The sequence below is a fragment of the Gossypium hirsutum genome, chromosome A12, assembly GCF_007990345.1.
Source record: "Gossypium hirsutum isolate 1008001.06 chromosome A12, Gossypium_hirsutum_v2.1, whole genome shotgun sequence".
Lineage (NCBI taxonomy): Eukaryota > Viridiplantae > Streptophyta > Magnoliopsida > Malvales > Malvaceae > Gossypium > Gossypium hirsutum.
In genome coordinates, this window is record NC_053435.1 from 8,625,948 (window position 1) to 8,644,693 (window position 18,746).

Below are 18,746 nucleotides of genomic sequence, written 5' to 3' on the forward strand. Positions count from 1 at the left end.
CGGATCCAACCAAACACACCTGAATGGCGACCAACGTCTCATCGGATAGTTCGAAGCAAATAAGTGACGACCAACGTCTCATCCGCTAAGCCGAAGCAAAGTGGCAACCAACGCCTCATCGAATCTATCCGAAGTAATAATGATACACCAAGTGTCTCATCGACTCGAAGTCGAAGTATCCTTGAACCTTTCCAATCCTATGGCATGCCAACTATATCCACTAAGCCCGACTAGTTAATAGGGTATTAGATTACTTCCTCTATTTCAGTCAATTCACATCAATTACACTTTGACCACATTTTCTCACATATTTCTAAACTCAAATTCATATGCACACCAACATTACTCAATTCAATCATACAATTCAATTTCACATGCATATATTTATTCATCAAATAAATCTAATTCACATTCAACTTAAATATCAATATTTACCTCACATTCAAATTCCATACACATATATTAAAATTAAACATTTAATAAGAAATAACTTGAATTATAATAATACAAACCGATATTTTTCTCGAACTATTCCTCGATCACTTTTTCCTTTCCCTTCGTATTCGACGTCTCGATTTCCTTGTTTGCTACGAAAATTAGAATAAGTACAAATAATTAATGACACACATATTTTATATAAAATAATAACTTTTCATACAACTTTTACCTAAGTCCCAAATTTGTCCTAACCATTTTCATCTTCTTCCTTTTTACAATTCACATCATTTTCTTATTCAATTTCCATCAAAACTTCAATATAACTATCAAATTTTCATTATTTTACCATAATTTCAAACTTCTTTCAATTTAGCCCATAAACTCAAAACTTATAGCCTAGTTTACAATTTAGTCCTCTAATCAATTCTAATTAACAATTCTATCAATTTTGATCCCTAATTTCATCATTTATTCAACTTAAACCATACTCAAAAGTCTATCAACTTTCAATATTTCCACACAAATTCAAAAGTACTTTACTCAAAGACTCCAAAAACATCAAAATCACAAAGAAAATGACTTAATTGACTTACCAATTTAACTTCCAAGCTTTCAAACCCTAATTTCTCCTTTTTCTTTTCTTTTCTTCTTTCTTTCCCCAATTTTCGTGACTTTCTCTGTAACTTTTCTATTCTATTTTTTTTATGATTTGTTTATTATTACTTTCATTTACTAAGTTAATAATTAATAAAATATCTAATTAATACAAATAAAAATACTACATGTGTATTCATACACACATGTACACATGTATTAATCCCACACCATACATTTGTCATTATCTCAATTAATAGATAATAATAATAATAATAATAATAAGTAAATAATAAATAAGTAAATATATATTATACATTTGTACTAATAATTTAAATACACATGTACTCATTCTCTAGCATATACATGTCACTGATTTGGTTTAATTACTAATTTAATCCTTTATCCCTTTCTCTATTCTATGATTAAGCTTTTATGCTCTACTCAATTTAGTCCTTTCTCTAATTAAAAATAAATTCACCTAATTAAAATCTAATTCAACCCATAACTAACTTCGTAAATATTTTTAATAAATATTTACGGACTCGTTTTCCTAAGACGGAAGCCCTAAATTCACTTTTTTGGTGCCCGTGAAATATGGGTCGTTACACGTAGAGCCTTATAAGGGACAACATGATTATGTTTGATTAATGTTTATATGATAATGTGTTCATGAATGAGAAATGTATGTTATATGTTGTAATTGATCAGTAATGCCTTGTAGCCTTATTCCGGCTACGGATACGGGTTAGGGGTGTTACATTTGGTGGTCTTAGAGCTACGGTTTAGTCGATTTTAGGACTAACGTAGCCTGTGTGAGAGTCTAGCTATACATGCCATATATAAACTGTGATAGTATGATGACTCCTGATAGTTTAAATTGTGTTTTTATTTAGTAATGGATCCCAATCGAGCTATAGCTGATGAGATTGTGAGTAATGCGCCTACTCTCGCGCAAGGGACAGCGCCATCTGATTCTAGACCTATGACAGGTAGTCAGGGAAGAGAGGCTAAAGAAGCCTTCTTCTAAATGATGAATAAGTGGTTCACTCATTATATTTGTATGAACCCGACTGCTCAACAACTTACACCTCCTCCTAATTCCCAACCCGTACCTGTAGCTCTTCAAGAAGTCGAGTTATTAAGATTGAATAAGCCTCCTATTGACAAGATCCGTAAACACGGGGCTGAAGAGTTCAGAGCTAACATTGATGATAACCCTGAGAGACTCGAGTTTTGGCTTGAAAATACAATCCGAGTGTTTGATGAACTTTCTTGCACGCCAGCTGAATGTTTAAAGTGTGCTATATCCTTTTTAAGAGATACCTAGTATCAGTGGTGGAATACGTTAGTCTCGGTAGTGCCGCGGGAAAGTGTTACCTAAGAATTCATTCAGACTAAATTCTAAAAGAAATACATTAGTCAATAGTTTCTAGATAAAAAACATAAAGAGTTTTTAGAATTGAAACAAGGCCGTATGACTGTAACCAAGTACGTGAGGGAATTTGTACGGTTGAGTAAGTACGCTCGTGAGTATGTATCTACTGAAGAAATTATGTGCAAGCGGTTTGTTGATGGGCTGAATGAAGATATTAAACTTCTGGTTGAAATTTTAGATTGAAATAAATTTGTTGTGCTAGTTGAACGAGCTTGCAAAGCTGAAGATTTTAGTCAAGAAAAGAAGAAAGTTAAATTAGAAGCTAGAGATACAAGAAAGAGATCAATGAGTAAACCTTATCGATCATCGTCGAAAACCTTATCAATCCTCATCGAATAAATTCAGAGATTATTTTAGCCGATCAGCAGCTTCAGTAGGATATGCTAATAGAGATCGTGTGATAAACTGTAAATTATACATATTTTTACCCCATGTTTAATGCATTTTATGGATGATTTCTCATTAGAATTAGTGAATTCGATGCTCTTAATGCTTTAATTTCATGTTTTATACTTAGGAGAGCATAGGAGAGCGAAAGGAACGAGGAACGGGCCAAAAATAGAGAAAATTGGTCAAAATACGAAATCAACACGGCCTGGACATCCCCATACGGGCAGACCACACGGGCAGACTACACGGCCGTGTCCATCTGGCAGAATTGGAGCACGACTCACACAGGCACAGCATACGCCCGTGCCAATCTAACAGGCTCGAACACGGCCTGAACTAATCGGACACGGGCGTGTCCTTGTCAAGCCCAAGTTAAGTCCAATTCGAAAAAGGCCACTTTTGAGGGTTTCTAGGCATTCCAAAGCCTATAAATACGCACTAGAAAAGGAGGAAAAGGGAGACGGAGAATAGGGATTAAGGAATTACTCCAAGAAAGCCGATTGATCCATCTCGGAAGCCGGATTCATCATCAAGACTAAAGATTTCTCCTCAATTTCCCTTCAGGAGTTTTGGGTTTTCTTTATGTTTTGTATTCTTTATTCTTTTGAGATGCTTTCCTATTTAGTTATGAACTAAACCCCTAAATACCTAAGGGGAATGAAACCTAAGACGAATCTTGTTATTATTTTTTTAATCGTATGATAAATATTTAACTTGTTCTTAATTATGTGTTCTTAATTCTTGTTTTGATATCCCAGGATACTAATTCAAGACACGCTCTTATTCAGAGGAGGAATAGACACTGTCTAAGAGTACATTTCTCATAATTAAGCGGAGTTGATTGCGCGCCTAGAAATAGGGTGACAAGATTTTGCTGGATTAGGGTGAAACCTAATAAGGGGATCCATAAATCGAGTTAATGCAACCCAAGAGTGTTAATTAGAGAAAAGTCTCGGTTATTCAATCTAGGGATTAGACGTTATTAGTCTTGAATAGGGATAATAACATAACTTAGGGATCTCTACGGAACAAGTTAAATGAATAAATCGTCCGGTTCAGAGCCAGAATAACAAGTAAAGTCTAGGTGGATTTTTCCTTAGGTATTGTCTCAAGTCAATAGATTTTCCCAAAAGCAGTTCCCCAATTCTTTTCTCTATGCTTTCTTAGTTTTAATAATTAGTTAATTAAAACAAACCCTTTTATTCCTAGGCTAGATAATAAAGAGATAGTTATTACTAGTACTTTTGGTTCCCTTGGGTACGATATTCCGGTCTTGCCATTACTGTAGTATTGTTCGATAGGTGCGCTTGCCTTTTCGTCGTGATAGTAGTTAGTTTAAGTTTGATCTTTATAAACATTTATTACTTGTTACGAATTACTGCGATCAAGTTTTTGGCGCCACTGCCGGGGAACTGAAATATTAGGAACACTAAATTTTTATTACTTTAGCCATTTTTTTTCTTGCAAATTTTATTTTATTTTATTATTTATTAATTTACTTTTTTTTCTCTTGGCAGGTTTTTATAGTTTATGACTTGAAGAAACCTGTTGGGACCATTACTTTTTGACGAAGAAATCAATCGTACAATTCTCAAAAATCAAAGAGAAATAAGGCGCAGCTTAAGATACACAGAAAACGAGCAAGTAGATGATACTCAACCTCCAACCAACGAGATGGCTGAAAACCAAGACAATCAGCTACCTCCTGCAATTGCAGCTAATCAAAATCCTGCTCCACGTACTATGTATGACTATGCTAAACCCTCTTTAACAGGAACTGAATCAAGTATAGTTAGACCTGCTATTGCTGCGAATAATTTTGGATTAAAACCTAACACTATACAGATGATACAACAGTTTGTTCAGTTTGATGGTTTGCTAATGAAGATCCCAACGCTCATTTAGCAAATTTCCTGGAATTTTGCGATACATTCAAAGTCAACGGCGTTTCTGATGATGCCATCCGTCTTCGGTTATTTCCCTTATCACTAAGAAACAAAGCTAAATAGTGGTTAAACTTGTTACCACGAGGGTCTATCACTACTTGGGAGTAGATGACCGAGAAATTTTTACTAAAATATTTTTCACCGACTAAAATGGCTAAATTGCACAATGATATCTCTTCTTTTGTGCAGATGGACTTAGAAACACTTTACGATGCATGGAAGAGATATAAGGATCTATTGAGAAGGTGCCCTTACCATGGGTTACCTTTATGGCTGCAAGTTCAAACATTCTACAATGGTGTGAATCCCTCAACAAGACAAATGATTGACGCTGCTACTGGCGGAACTATCAACAATAAAACACCAGAAGATGCCTACGAATTCATAAAGGAGATGTCACTGAACAACTATCAGTGGTACATCCAGTAATGAGGTGTGACTCAAGTGGAGGAGGTGTGCATACAGAATAGCAATCCTTCAATCCTACAACTGAAAAAGAACAAGTCAACTGTATGGGTAACAATAACTTCCGATCTCAAAATAACCCATACAATAATACTTATAATGCAGGTTGGAGGAACCACCCAAATTTCTCCTAGGGTGGTCAAGGGAATCAAAAGCCACAAAATCCTCAGGGTTTTCAACAACCACCTTATCAACAAGAGAAGAACCCGAACCTTGAAGAGATGCTCTCTAAATTCATCTTGGTGTCAGAAGCCTGTTTTTAAAATACCGAGACTGCACTTACGAATCAACAAGCATCGATCCAAGGACTCAAAACTCAGATAGGCCTGCTGTCCAAACTAATCTCCGAAAGACCACAAGGTACCTACCAAGTAAAACAGAACCTAATCTGAGGGAACTCCTCAATGCAATTAGTACCCAAGATAAGGAAGAATTCATTGCACCTGAGCCAGAATTACAGCAAAATAATGCGATAAACAATGGACGAAAAGAGGTAAACAATAATGATACCAAACAGGTAAGTACGAATCATGAACCTTGTATGCCATATCCTAAAGCAATGACGAAAGACAAAACAGAAGAACAATTCGGTAAGTTTGTCAAACTCTTAAAGAAATTACATATTAACTTACCCTTTATTGAAGTTCTTTCGCAGATGCCCACTCAGCAAAATTCTTAAAGGAACTTCTGAGCAATAAAAGGAAATTATACGCTACATCACATGTGGAACTCAATGCAGTCTGCTCAGCTATCCTAAAGAATGAGCTACCTAACAAATTGAAAGATCCAGGGAGTTTTATAATTCCTTGCTTAATTGGTAGTCTATCTGTGAATAATGCTTTAGCTGATCTAGGGGCAAGTATAAATGTTATGCCATATAAGATGTTTAAACGACTAGGTCTCGGTAAACCCAAACAGACTAGGATGAGCATACAATTGGCTGACAAAATAGTTAGATTTCCTAAGGGTATTATTGAAGATGTTCTCGTTAAAATTGATAAATTTATTTACCAGTAGACTTCGTTGTCTTAGATATGGATGAGGATAACGAGGTACCTTTAATTTTAGGACGACCATTTTTAGCAAGTACCAGAACCATTATTAATGTAGGCATAGGAGAGCTAACACTTCGTGCAGGTGACGATGCAGTAACACTCCAAGCATGCAACTCAATCAAAACCCCTAAGACTCAGGATAATGCTATAAAACTTGTCGATGATAAAGCTAACATTCGATCGTCCTTGCAGGAACTTCTTCGAACCAAGACAACAGAGACAGTGCACTACTATCATGAAGAGAACAAAGACGTCCATAAAAAACAAAAACTACGGATAGAGGAGCTAGACGAATAGCGAGAACACAAACTGAGAACACATGATAAACCGAAACTATGCAAAAATAAGCCCGATGCCTCTTCTAATTAACTTAAGGTCTGCGATACAGTCTTACTAGATGCCATTGATCCTCACATTGTCACTACCACACCAAATGAGGAAATCCCTCTGACGGTACTTTGTATTTTTCCATTCTGTACAATGGAGGTAAGTCATCTCAAGTTCGGCACTTTTAAGGTAAACAACACCTGTTTAAAACCTTATTTTAAAATTGACAACAGGAATAAGGAGTATGAACTCCTTGAACCACCATGATCGTTCAACGGAGAGGTTAGTCGAGCTTAGACTATAAATAAGCGCTTCTCGGGAGGCAACTCGAGCACTAACAATATTAATTTCTTTCAATTTTGGTATTTAACTCCTAACTTAAATCTTGAATACAGGTGTTTCCATAGAGACACGGTCAATCACACGGGCGTGCTCAAGGCCGTGTGAAAATAGGAAAAAGATTTTCCCAACACGGGCCATGATAAAACGCCACGGCCGTGTGACATGGCCGTGGTCGAATCTGCCAAATAAACATAGGCGTTAGACACGCCCGTGCTAGCACCCATGGACAAACACTGTTCGAATGACACAAGCGTGTGAAAACCTACACGACCGTGGGAGAAGCAAACCACGCCAGACACGACCGTGTGACACGATCGCATAACAACACGGCCTATACACACGGGAGTGCGAGAAGACTGTGTAGCGACATCTTCATTCGCGATAAACACAGCCGAGCCACAGAACACAGGGGCGTGTGCTCCGACCGTGCCACTTGAAAAACTAGAATAATTATCTTATTTTATTTTTCTTTTATTTTTAAGATTCGTTCATTTTTAGGATTCATTTGTTTTCCTTTTAATAAGAAAAAAAAAACAAAATGGCTTACCTTTAGAGACCAGCTTGCCATCCAAAGTATCTCCAATACTCGATCTCGCCAATCCAAGGATATCATCATTTCATCATACAGGAAGTTTCACTTCTCTCCCTCTCTTATTTTTTTCTCTAATATCTATCTTTGTACATTGAGGGCAATGTACATCTTAAGTGTGGGGGAATGTTTATTAATGATTGCCTTGTCCTCTTGAAAAAGTTCTCATATCATAATTAGGATAAATTTCGATTAGTTTATGATTTTGATTGATATATCTTGAATTAAAACATAGGGATTTATGCGTTGATTGTTTAAACTTTCAGACATTAGAGAATCAAGCATGATAAGTTGATTTTTAAGAAATTAAAATTATAGGTTGTTTCCCCAAGTCTAGATATTACTTTGAATTAGAATTCACGAGTCTAAACATCAAAAAGCCATAATTTTTGTGAGAGTTTTTAGCCTTGTGAGCATCTATTCATTCTTTCATGCTCACTTTTATTATTGCTTTGTGTGCGTCAGTATTGAACTGTTATTCTATAACTTGCTTAATTATGCATGTCGAGACCACACCGTTTGATTTGATATGTCAAAATGATTAAGGCACTTAGGATTAACCCACTCATTCCATGAAAAGCCTACCTCCACGATTAACCCCTAGTAAACCCCCTTGAGCCTAACAAGCCATTCCTTGTATTACCCTTAATATTAACCATTAACCCATTATTATTGAAATCCCCCAAATTAATTTGATCCCTATTTTTGTCGATATTTGAGTTGGAAAAGTTGCTTAGCTATGTTTTTCTTCTTTATTTAACTTGTTCTTAACTAAAAAAAAACTATCTATACATATTAGTAATTCAATATTCTGAGAAGAAGCTCTGTTGTATGCAAGTGAAGGTTAACTCTTTTTCTAGTTAGGCAATTTTTTAATTCAATCTCGATTCTAACCCTTCCTTTTAGCTTGTGACCACACCCTCTAACCAAGTTGTACTACAACCCTCTAAAGACCTTTTGATTGATGTATCTTCTTAAATTATAGTGGTGGAGATTTGATTTTCATGCAAGCCTATGGTAATGACTTTTCATTATTGACTATTGAGTGCTTCATTTATTGTCCTTAAACGCCTCGAGTGATTTGAGTAAATCTTTAGTGAGGATATGAAACTCTGTGATATTCTGAATCAAAGGCAATTACTTAGATGCGAAGAGGCACCTATGTTTGCATGATTAAATACTCAACTTGGAATGTTTGAAACTTTTATGTTCTTTTAGTTGAACTCTCAATGTATGATTACCTATGGATTATTTTGAGATATTATCGATAAGAATTATAAGTTGAGAAGAATTTATTTTGATTATGAGTTGAGGATTTTGCTTGAAGACAAGCAAATGCTTAAGTGTGGCGGTATTTGATAAACCGTAAATTATACATATTTTTCCCCATGTTTAATGCATTTTATGGATGATTTCTCATTAGAATTAGTCAATTCGATGCTCCTAATGCTTTACTTTCATGTTTTATACTTAAGAGAGCATAGGAGAGCGAAAGGAACGAGAAACGGGCCAAAAACAGAGAACATGGGCCAAAATACGAAATCAACACGGCCTGGACCTCCCCACACGGGCAGACCACACGACCATGTCCATCTGGCAGAATTGGAGCACGACTCACACGGGCATAGCACACGCCTGTACCAATCTAACAGGCTCGAACACGGCCTGAAGTAATCGCACACGGGCGTGTCCTTACCGAGCCCAAGTTAAGTCCAATTCGAAAAAGGCCACTTTTGAGGGTTTCTAAGCATTCCAAAGCCTATAAATACGCACTAGAAGAGGAGGAAAAATGAGACAGAGAATAGGGAGTAAGGAATTACTCCAAGGAAGCCGATTGATTCATCTTGAAAGCCGGATTCATCATCAAGACTAAAGATCTCTCCTCAATTTCCCTTCAGGAGTTTTGGGTTTTCTTTATTTTTTGTATTCTTTATTCTTTTGAGATGTTTTCCTATTTAGTTATGAACTAAACCCCTAAATACCTAAGGGGAATGAAACCTAAGACGAATCTTGTTATTATTTTCTGAATCGTATGATAAATATTTAACTTGTTCTTAATTATGTGTTCTTAATTCTTGTTTTGATATCCCAGGATACTAAATTCAGGACACACTCTTATTCAGAGGAGGAATAGACTCTGTCTAAGAGTACATTTGTCATAATTAAGCGGAGTTGATTGCGCACCTAGAAATAGGGTGACAAGATTTTGCCAGATTAGGGTGAAACCTAATAAGCGGATCCATAGATCGAGTTAATGCAACCCTAGAGTGTTAATTAGAGAAAAGTCTCGGTTATTCAATCTAGGGATTAGACGTTATTATTCTTGAATAGGGATAATAACATAACTTAGAGATCTTTACAAAACAAGTTAAATGAATAAATCGTCTGGTTCGGAGCCAGAATAACAAGTAAAGTCTAGGTGGATTTTTCCTTAGGTATTGTCTCAAGTCAATCGATTTTCCCAAAAGCAATTCCCCAATTCTTTTCTCTATGCGTTCTTAGTTTTAATAATTAGTTAATTAAAACAAACCCTTTTATTCCTAGGCTAGATAATAAAGAGATAGTTATTACTAGTACTTTTGGTTCCCTTGGGTACGATATCTCGGTCTTGCCATTACTATAGTATTGTTCGATAGGTGTGCTTGCCTTTTCGTCGTGATAATAGTTAGTTTAGGTTTGATCTATATAAACATTTATTACTTGTTACGAATCACTGCGATCATCGTGAAAAGCAATTCACCAGCTCTAAAGCTCAAACTACATCAGTATGAAGTGTTGGTAATGTGAAAGATGTTAAACCCGAGTGTCAACATTGTGGAAGACGACATTTTGGAGAGTGCTGAATGAAAGCGAATAATAGAGCTTGTTACAGTTGTGGTTCAAGAGATCATTTTATCAAAGATTGTCCTGAACTAAATGAAAAAGATAAATCTCAGAATGTAAGATCAAGCCACACAACTACTCGAGGGAGGCTACCAAGAAATATGGGAAATGCAAGCGGTAATCGAGGTACAACGAGAGATTCTATAGCAAGATCTGAGGCTAGAGCACCTGCTAGAGCCTACGCTATTCGCGCTCGCGAAGAAGCGTCATCTCCAGATGTTATCACTGGTGCTTTCACTCTCTATGATACAAATGTGATTGCATTAATAGATCTAGGATCAACTCATTCTTATATATGTATGAATTTAGTATCCAATAAGACTTTAACTGTAGAGTCTACTGAAATTGTGATTAGAGTATAAAACCCTTTAGGCAAGTGCGTTTTGATTGATAAAGTGTGCAAGAATTGTCCATTGATGATTTTGGATTTTTGTTTTTCGGCTGATCTGATGTTGTTTCCATTTGATGAATTTGATATAATTTTGGGTATGGATTGGCTAACGTTACATGATGCTATAGTAAACTGTAAGCGAAAGATGATTGATCTGAGATGTCAGAATAATGAGATTATCCGAATTGAGTAAGATGATTTGAATGATTTACCAGCAGTGATTTCTTCGATGTTAGCTCAGAAGTAAGTTAAAAAGGGTTGCGAAGCTTATTTTGCTTATGTGCCTGATACGAAAGTAACAGAAACAAAGATCAAATCAGTGTCAGTTGTGTGTAAGTATCCGGATGTGTTTCCTGACGAGTTACCAAGTTTACCACTGATACGAGATGTTGAGTTTGACATTGAGTTAGTGCAGGGAACAACGCCGATATCGATAGCTCCGTACAGAATGGCTCTGATAGAGTTAAAAGAATTGAAAGCCCAGTTGCAAGAATTGACGGATAAAGGTTTTTCTAGACCGAGTTTCTCTCCCTAGGTGCACCAGTATTGTTTGTGAAAAAGAAAGATGACACGATGAGAATGTGTATTGATTACAGACAGCTAAATAAAGTGACTATAAAGAAAAAATATCCTCTATTGCAGATTGATGATTTGTTTGATCAGTTAAAATGGGCAATAATGTTTTCGAAAATTGATTTGAGATCGGGTTATTACCAGTTGCGAGTTAAAGACTCTGATATACTAAAGACTGCTTTTAGAACGGGGTACGGGCACCATGAATTTCTTGTTATGCCCTTCGGACTAACGAATGCACCTGCTGTCTTTATAGACTTAATGAATCGGATTTTCAAACCGTACCTAGGTCGATTTGTCGCTGTATTCATTGATGACATTTTGATTTACCCTCGTGATGAATCTGAGCGTGAAAAATATTTAAGAATTGTGCTACAAACTTTGAGAGATAAACAAGTATATGCAAAATTCAGCAAATGTAAGTTTTGGCTACAAGAGGTTAGTTTTCTGGGACATATAGTTTCAGCCGCCGGTATCCGAGTTGACCCGAGTAAGATATATGCGATTATAAAATATTTGTGAAAGGCTTTTCAATGATTGCGACTTCGGTGACGAAATTGCTTCAAAAAGATGTTAAGTTCGAGTGGTCAGATAAATGTTAGAAAAGTTTCGATCAGTTGAAAACTTGAAAATTTACCTTTTTGATTCGTCTAGGATTAGCGCTTCGACTGAGTAGTCATCTCCGTTATCCTCAAGCTCACGTCTACCGAGTGTGGGTTCGCATTGAAGAAGAAATTTTTTTACAAAAATTACCAGTTGGGTAATTTTTCAATTTCTTTAAACTTTTAGGTCAAGTTGTAAATTAAAAAATATCTTTAGAAATTTTTTGAAATAATCTCTTCAGAGAATTTTCTCTCTATAGCTTTTTCTTGGATTCAAGTGTGTGAAAATAATTACCTAAGCTCTCTTTATATAGGGAGAGTTTAAAGAGTTTAACTATGATTAAACTTAATCACTTTAATATTAAATTAATATAATATTTATCAAGATAAATATTAGATTAAATTTAATATTAAATCTTATTAAAATAATAGAATGTTTATCTTGTAGATACACATTAAATTAAATTTAATATTAATATAATCAATTTAATATTAAATTAATAAAATACTATTAAGATAAATATTAAATTAAATTTAATATTAGAATATTAAAATAATATTATTTTTGAAATAATTAATCTGAAGTCAAATTATCTGGTAGAGGCCCAGTAGGAGTGTAACTCTTCCACTACTCAACCACCAATAACAAACTACCACCGACCACCGGGATGTCGCCGTTGTAGCCACCGACACCGTTGTGTCTGGTGATGTACGTGAAACGCCCTTACAGCACCCGAGCCAGTTCGGTTCGAGTCAATGACAACCCGACCAGTCCAGTCTAGCCACCGGTTGGACCGTCAACTTGGTTTCACATATTAGGCCCGATTTGACCAGTTTTGCGTCTTGGTCTCAATATTAGGCTCCCAGACCCAATTTACGATCTTAGGTCTAATTTTCAAGTTCAAGTACCCGTAAGGCCAATTGTTTGACTTGAAAATTAACTTCCAAAAATATAATATATATTTTAATTGATTTTTATTAATTTAATTTTACTTGATCAAAAGTAAATTTTTCAAAAATCACTTAGATTTTCCAAATTAAATTTTCATGAAAAATCTTTAATTAAATTCTTTAGTTGAACAATTCTCACGACCACCTAATTTAATTGTACATTGAATACATCGGCTCAATTAAATTATTCTCAAACTCGTAGAATTTTCTTCTAATTTAAATGCAGTTCGATCGAGTTTTTGTTGAGGTAGCGTAGAAACTAATCGGACACATACAATTGGCTCTAGTGATTGTAATTATGTCTAGAAGGATCATTCTGATAATTCGCAATTACTTAATTGTTTAGTCAATCTACAAGACATACCATGATTGAAAACTCCTTATTGTATACTCTTTACGAAAGCAATTCATCCAACTGCTTTGTCCAATGACCTCGTCATGCTTGTGTACCTTAATATGATATCCTTAATTCCTTTGAGTTAAATCCGTTCACTCAATACAATCCTATTTTATCTCATTATCACCATTGTGTCTTCTTAATGATTAATATGATCACTATCAACAAATGACTATGATAAATTGCTCGTTCGAGAACCAGCAACCCGTGGCCACGTTTCATATTTATCAATCACACAATGCCAATGAGAGAATATCATTAACTCATTAATTGAGCTATGAATTCCACTATTGCTAGTAAATCCATGTCATACACAGGTCATGTACCCAACATATCGGCTATGGACTCGATCATCTTTAGAGTATAAGCCTTCATTTATATCAAAGCACACGAGTTGCCTATGTATGGTCAGTGACTAACTCAGAATTTAGGTAAATCACACCATTGAATGTCACAAGTGAATTAATTCACAAACAAATTCAAAATTAATTCATCTTGGGTCCCGTCTAATATAAAATTCTACCAATGAATACATCTATGTCTCTACTCATGGAGTCAACTGCTCCAATAGCCAAGACTAGCCATCTCCTAATTGGAATTGTAGATGACATAATAATCTTTCTCAGTATTTGAATCAAATGCTCACTTTAATTATTTTATGGTATTACATAATCATTTAGATTATCTACTGAAGTAAGTTGTCTTTCTCGCAATGTATACATTCTTTACAATGCCACTTATCTTCAGTTTGAACTTTAGGCAATCAATGAACTAATATTTGCTTGTCACAATTTCGCTATACATGCAAAATATAAAATACATAATATTGAAATGTGAAATTAAATTTATTTATTTATTAATTGTTCAAGTACATAGAAAATAGTTACATGTTTACTACAATATAGATACATTTCCCAATAATCTCCCACTTGCTCTAGTGAAGTAAATATGTTATATTTCGCATTCCCATATCCTCGATGTGTTTGTTAAAACTCCTAGTTATAAGAGACTTAGTAATTGGATCAACAAGGTTACTCTCAGAAGCTACTTTCATCACATCTACAATTCCTTCGGCTACTGCTTCTCATATCAAGTGATACTTTAGATCAATGTGTTTCATCCTCTTGTGACTTCTCATTTCCTTGGCATTTGCTACTGTAGCACTTTTATCACAAAATAGTGTTATAAATTTTTCCATACTAGGAATAACTTCAAGTTCAGTTAAGAACTTCCGAAGCTATATTGCTTATTTCGTTGCCTCAGAAGCAGCCACATGCTTGGCCTTTATAGTAGAGTCAACAGTGCAAGTTTGTTTTACACTTCTTTATACTATGACTCTACGACCTAGAACAAATACATTTCCCTAAGTTGATTTCCTCGAATCTTTACAGGTTTGGAAGTTTGAGTCTGTGTATCCAACAAGAGTGATGTCTCCCCCGAATAAACAAGCATATAATCCCTGGATCTTTTAAGATACCTTAATATATGCTTTACAACTTGCCAATGCCTGAAACCTAGATTCGCCTAATATCAACTAACCATTCCTACTGCGAAACATATATTTGGACATCTGCAAAGCATCACATACATAAGGATTCCAATTGACGAAGCAAATGGAACCTTACTCATATGTTCACTTTCTTTCGTTGTCTTAAGACAATAATCTTAAGAAAGATGAAAACTTGATGCAATTGGATGAACGCCTGACTTTGTATCGGACATTGCAAAATGTTCCAGTACCTTATCGATGTATGAAGCTTGAGATAGTGTTATCGTTTTATTCTTTTGATTCCTAAGGATTTGAATTCCAAGAATATAACCAGCTTTACCCAAGTCTTTCATGCTAAACTATTGAGCTAACCACAGTTTAACCGATGACAATTCTCCTACATCGTTTTCGATAAGTAGATCATTGATACGTGATATTCGTGACAGGTTTCAAATATTTATAATGAATCATTCTTGAAACTAACTATTATCATGATGAAGGCAAGTGTACCTATCGAATAGTAGTATAGCTTTAACAAGACCGAATGGTTGAACCTAAAGGAGCTAAAAGTACTAGTAATGACTGTCTTTTTATTATCTAGCCTAAGAATAATGGGGTTTGTTTTAACTAACTAATTAACTAAACTAAGAATTTATAGAAAATAGAATTGGGGAATTACTTTTGGAAAAACGATTGAATTAAGACAATACCTAAGGAAGAATCCACTTAGACTTCACTTGTTATTTGACTCTGAATCGGACGATTTATTCATTTGACTTGATCCATAGAAATCCCTAAGTTATATTATTGTCTCTCTCGAGATTAACAACGTCTAACCCTAGGTTGAATAATTGAAATCTCTTTCTAATTAACTCTCTAGGGTTGCATTAACTCAATCTATGGATCCCCTTATTAGGTTTCATGCTAATCTGGCAAAATCTTGTCACCCTATCTCTAGGCGCGCAATCAACTCCGCTTAATTGTGACAAATTTACTCTTAGACAGAGTCTATTCCTCCTCTGAATAAGAGCTTAACTTGAATCAATATCCTGGAATATCAAAACAAGAATTAAGAACACATAATTAAGAACAAGTCAAATATTTATCATACAATTCAGATAATAATAACAAACTCTGTCTTAAGTTTCATTCCCCATAGGTATTTAGGGGTTTTAGTTCATAACTAAAAAGGTAAACATCTCAGAAGAATAATGAATACAAAACATAAAGAAAAACCCAAAACTCCTGAAGGGAAATTGAGGGGAGATCTTCAATCTTGATGATGAATCCAGCTTCTAAGATGGATCAATCGGCTTTCCTTGTGCAGTTCCCTGCTTCCTCCTCTGTGCCTCGATTTCCTCCTCCTTTAAGGTGTATTTATAGGCTTTGGAATGCCTAAGAACACTCAAAATTGACCTTTTCTGAATTGGACTCAACTTGGGCTCGATAGGGACACGCCCGTGTGTGATTACTCCAGGCCATGGTCAAGCCTGTTAAATAGGCACGGGCGTGTGGTCCACCCGTGTAAGTCGTGCTTTGATTCTACCAAATTGACATGGCCGTGTGGTCTGCCCGTGTGAGGAAGTCTAGGCCGTGTTGATTTCGTACATTGGCTCATTTTCTCCGTTTTTGACCTGTTTCTCGTTCTTTTCACTCTCCTATGCTCTCCTAAGTATAAAACATGAAATTAAGGCATTAGGAACATCGAATTCACCAAATCTAAGGAAAAATCATCTATAAAATGTGCTAAGCATGGGATAGAAATATGTATAAATTACGATTTATCAAATACCCCTACACTTAAGCATTTGCTTGTCCTCAAGCAAAATACTCAACTCATAATCAAAGTAAATTCTTCTCAACTTTTAATTTTCTATCGATAATATCTCAAAATAATCCATAAGTAATCATACATTGAGAATTCAACTGAAAGAACATCAAGGTTTCAAACATTCCAAGTTAAGCATTTTATCATAAAAACATAGGTATCTTCCCTTATCTAGGTGGTTACCCTCGATTCGAAATCTCACGGAGTTTAACATCCTCAGAGATTCACTCAAATCACTCGAAGTGTTTAAGGACAATGAAATTAGCACTCATCAGTCAATATGAAAAGTTATTATCATAGGCTTGCATGAAAATCAAATCTCCACCACTATAAATTGAGATGATACATCAATCAAAAGGTCTTTAGAGGATTGTAACGAGGCTTGGTTAGGGGGTGTGGTCACAAGCTGAAAGAAAAGGTTAGAATCGAGATTGAATTGAAAAAAATTACTTAACTAGAAAAAGATTTAATCATCACTTGCGTACAACAGAGCTCCTTATTAGAATATGGAATTTAAATACTTAATCTCAAAAACAAAAGATTACTACTAATATGTATACACTTTTTTTTAACAAGTCAAATAACATAGACTGACTATTAAGAACAAGATATAGCTGAGCAATTATTTCAATTCAAATATCGACAAAAATAGGGATCAAATTAATTTAGGGGATTTCAACAATAATGAGTTATGGGTTAATATAAAGGGTAAATCAATGAATGGGTTGTTAAGCTCAAGGGGGTTCACTAAGGTTTAATTGTGAAGGTAGGCTTTTCATGGCATGAGTGGGTTAATCCTAAGTGCCTCTATTATCTTGACATATCAAATCAAATGGTGTGGTCTTAACATGCATAATCAAGCAAGTTCTAGAATAACAATTCAGTACCGACGCACTCATAATGAAAGTGAGCATGAAAAAAATAATGGATGCTCTAAAGGCTCACGATCTCACAAAAATTATGGCTTCTTGATGTTTAAACTTGTGGATTTCAATTCAGGATAATACCTAAACTTTGGCAAACAACCTACAATTTTAAATTCTTAAAAACCAACTTATCATGCTTAATTCTCTAATTTCTTAAAGTTTAAATAATCAATGTATGAATGCCTATGTTTAAATTTAAGATATATCAATATAAATCTTAAATCAATCAAAATTTATCCTAAACATGATATGAGAGCTTTTCAAGAGAACAAGACAATCATTCAGGGATTTTTCTGATAGTGAAATGAATACCCCCTCACATTTAATATGTACAAAGATAGATATATAGAAAAGAATATAAAAATAAGATAGGGAGAGAAGTGAAACTTCTTGATGGATGAATGAATTTCCTTGAACTGGAGTTTTAGAGAATAATCGGCATGAGGGTGGAGGAGGATACTTCGACGGTGGTAGAGGTTCATTGGTCCATAACTCCTGCGCCAAAAGAATATTACATCTAGTGGTAGCTATGGTCGTGGTCGAGCAGGACATGGCAGTCATGGAGAACCTTTCCCGGTGGAGTTTTTAGTTCCTATGTGATAATGAGCTTAGAAGCTCTTTATAACTGTGACAGAGTCAGGAACTTTTTAGGAAATATAAGGAAGCATAATTACTCGATATGGAATAGCCGAAAGTGAAAATTCATTAATAAAAATTATAAAACCTAATAAAAACAAGCTTAAAGAAAAATAAAAAGTAGTTCTAAAATAAAAGTCAAAACATAAAAATAAATAATAAATAAAAGTTTTTAAACATCTTCATCGCTAGATGGTTCGCAAGGTGGGAGTGGCGACGAGATGTGGAAGTGCTGACAAATCTGATGTAGAGTAGCATTAATGTTATCGAAGCGCTGAAAACACTGTTTCTCGAATCTAGTAAGGCGCTCAGAGATGTCAGGGTATGAAGCCGCCGCATGAACTAGACGAGAAGGAGGTGGTGGCTGATACGGTGGGTCTTCGTGACATTGAAGGACATCATCAGTAATGTCCTCGGGGGCTTCCTCTTCAGTGGATTGGGCGAGGTGATACTAATGAGGGTGGGTTCCTCGGCATTTCTCGATCA

General features: G+C 35.3%; 1 non-coding gene across 1 annotated transcript; it reads right to left on the reverse strand.

Moving 5' to 3' along the window:
- Nucleotides 1-4,963: 4,963 nt before the first annotated feature.
- Nucleotides 4,964-5,069, reverse strand: LOC121211588 (small nucleolar RNA R71). The gene has a single exon (XR_005906808.1). It is a non-coding gene; the product is annotated as a small nucleolar RNA R71 (small nucleolar RNA).
- Between the last annotated feature and the right edge of the window lie 13,677 nt (nucleotides 5,070-18,746).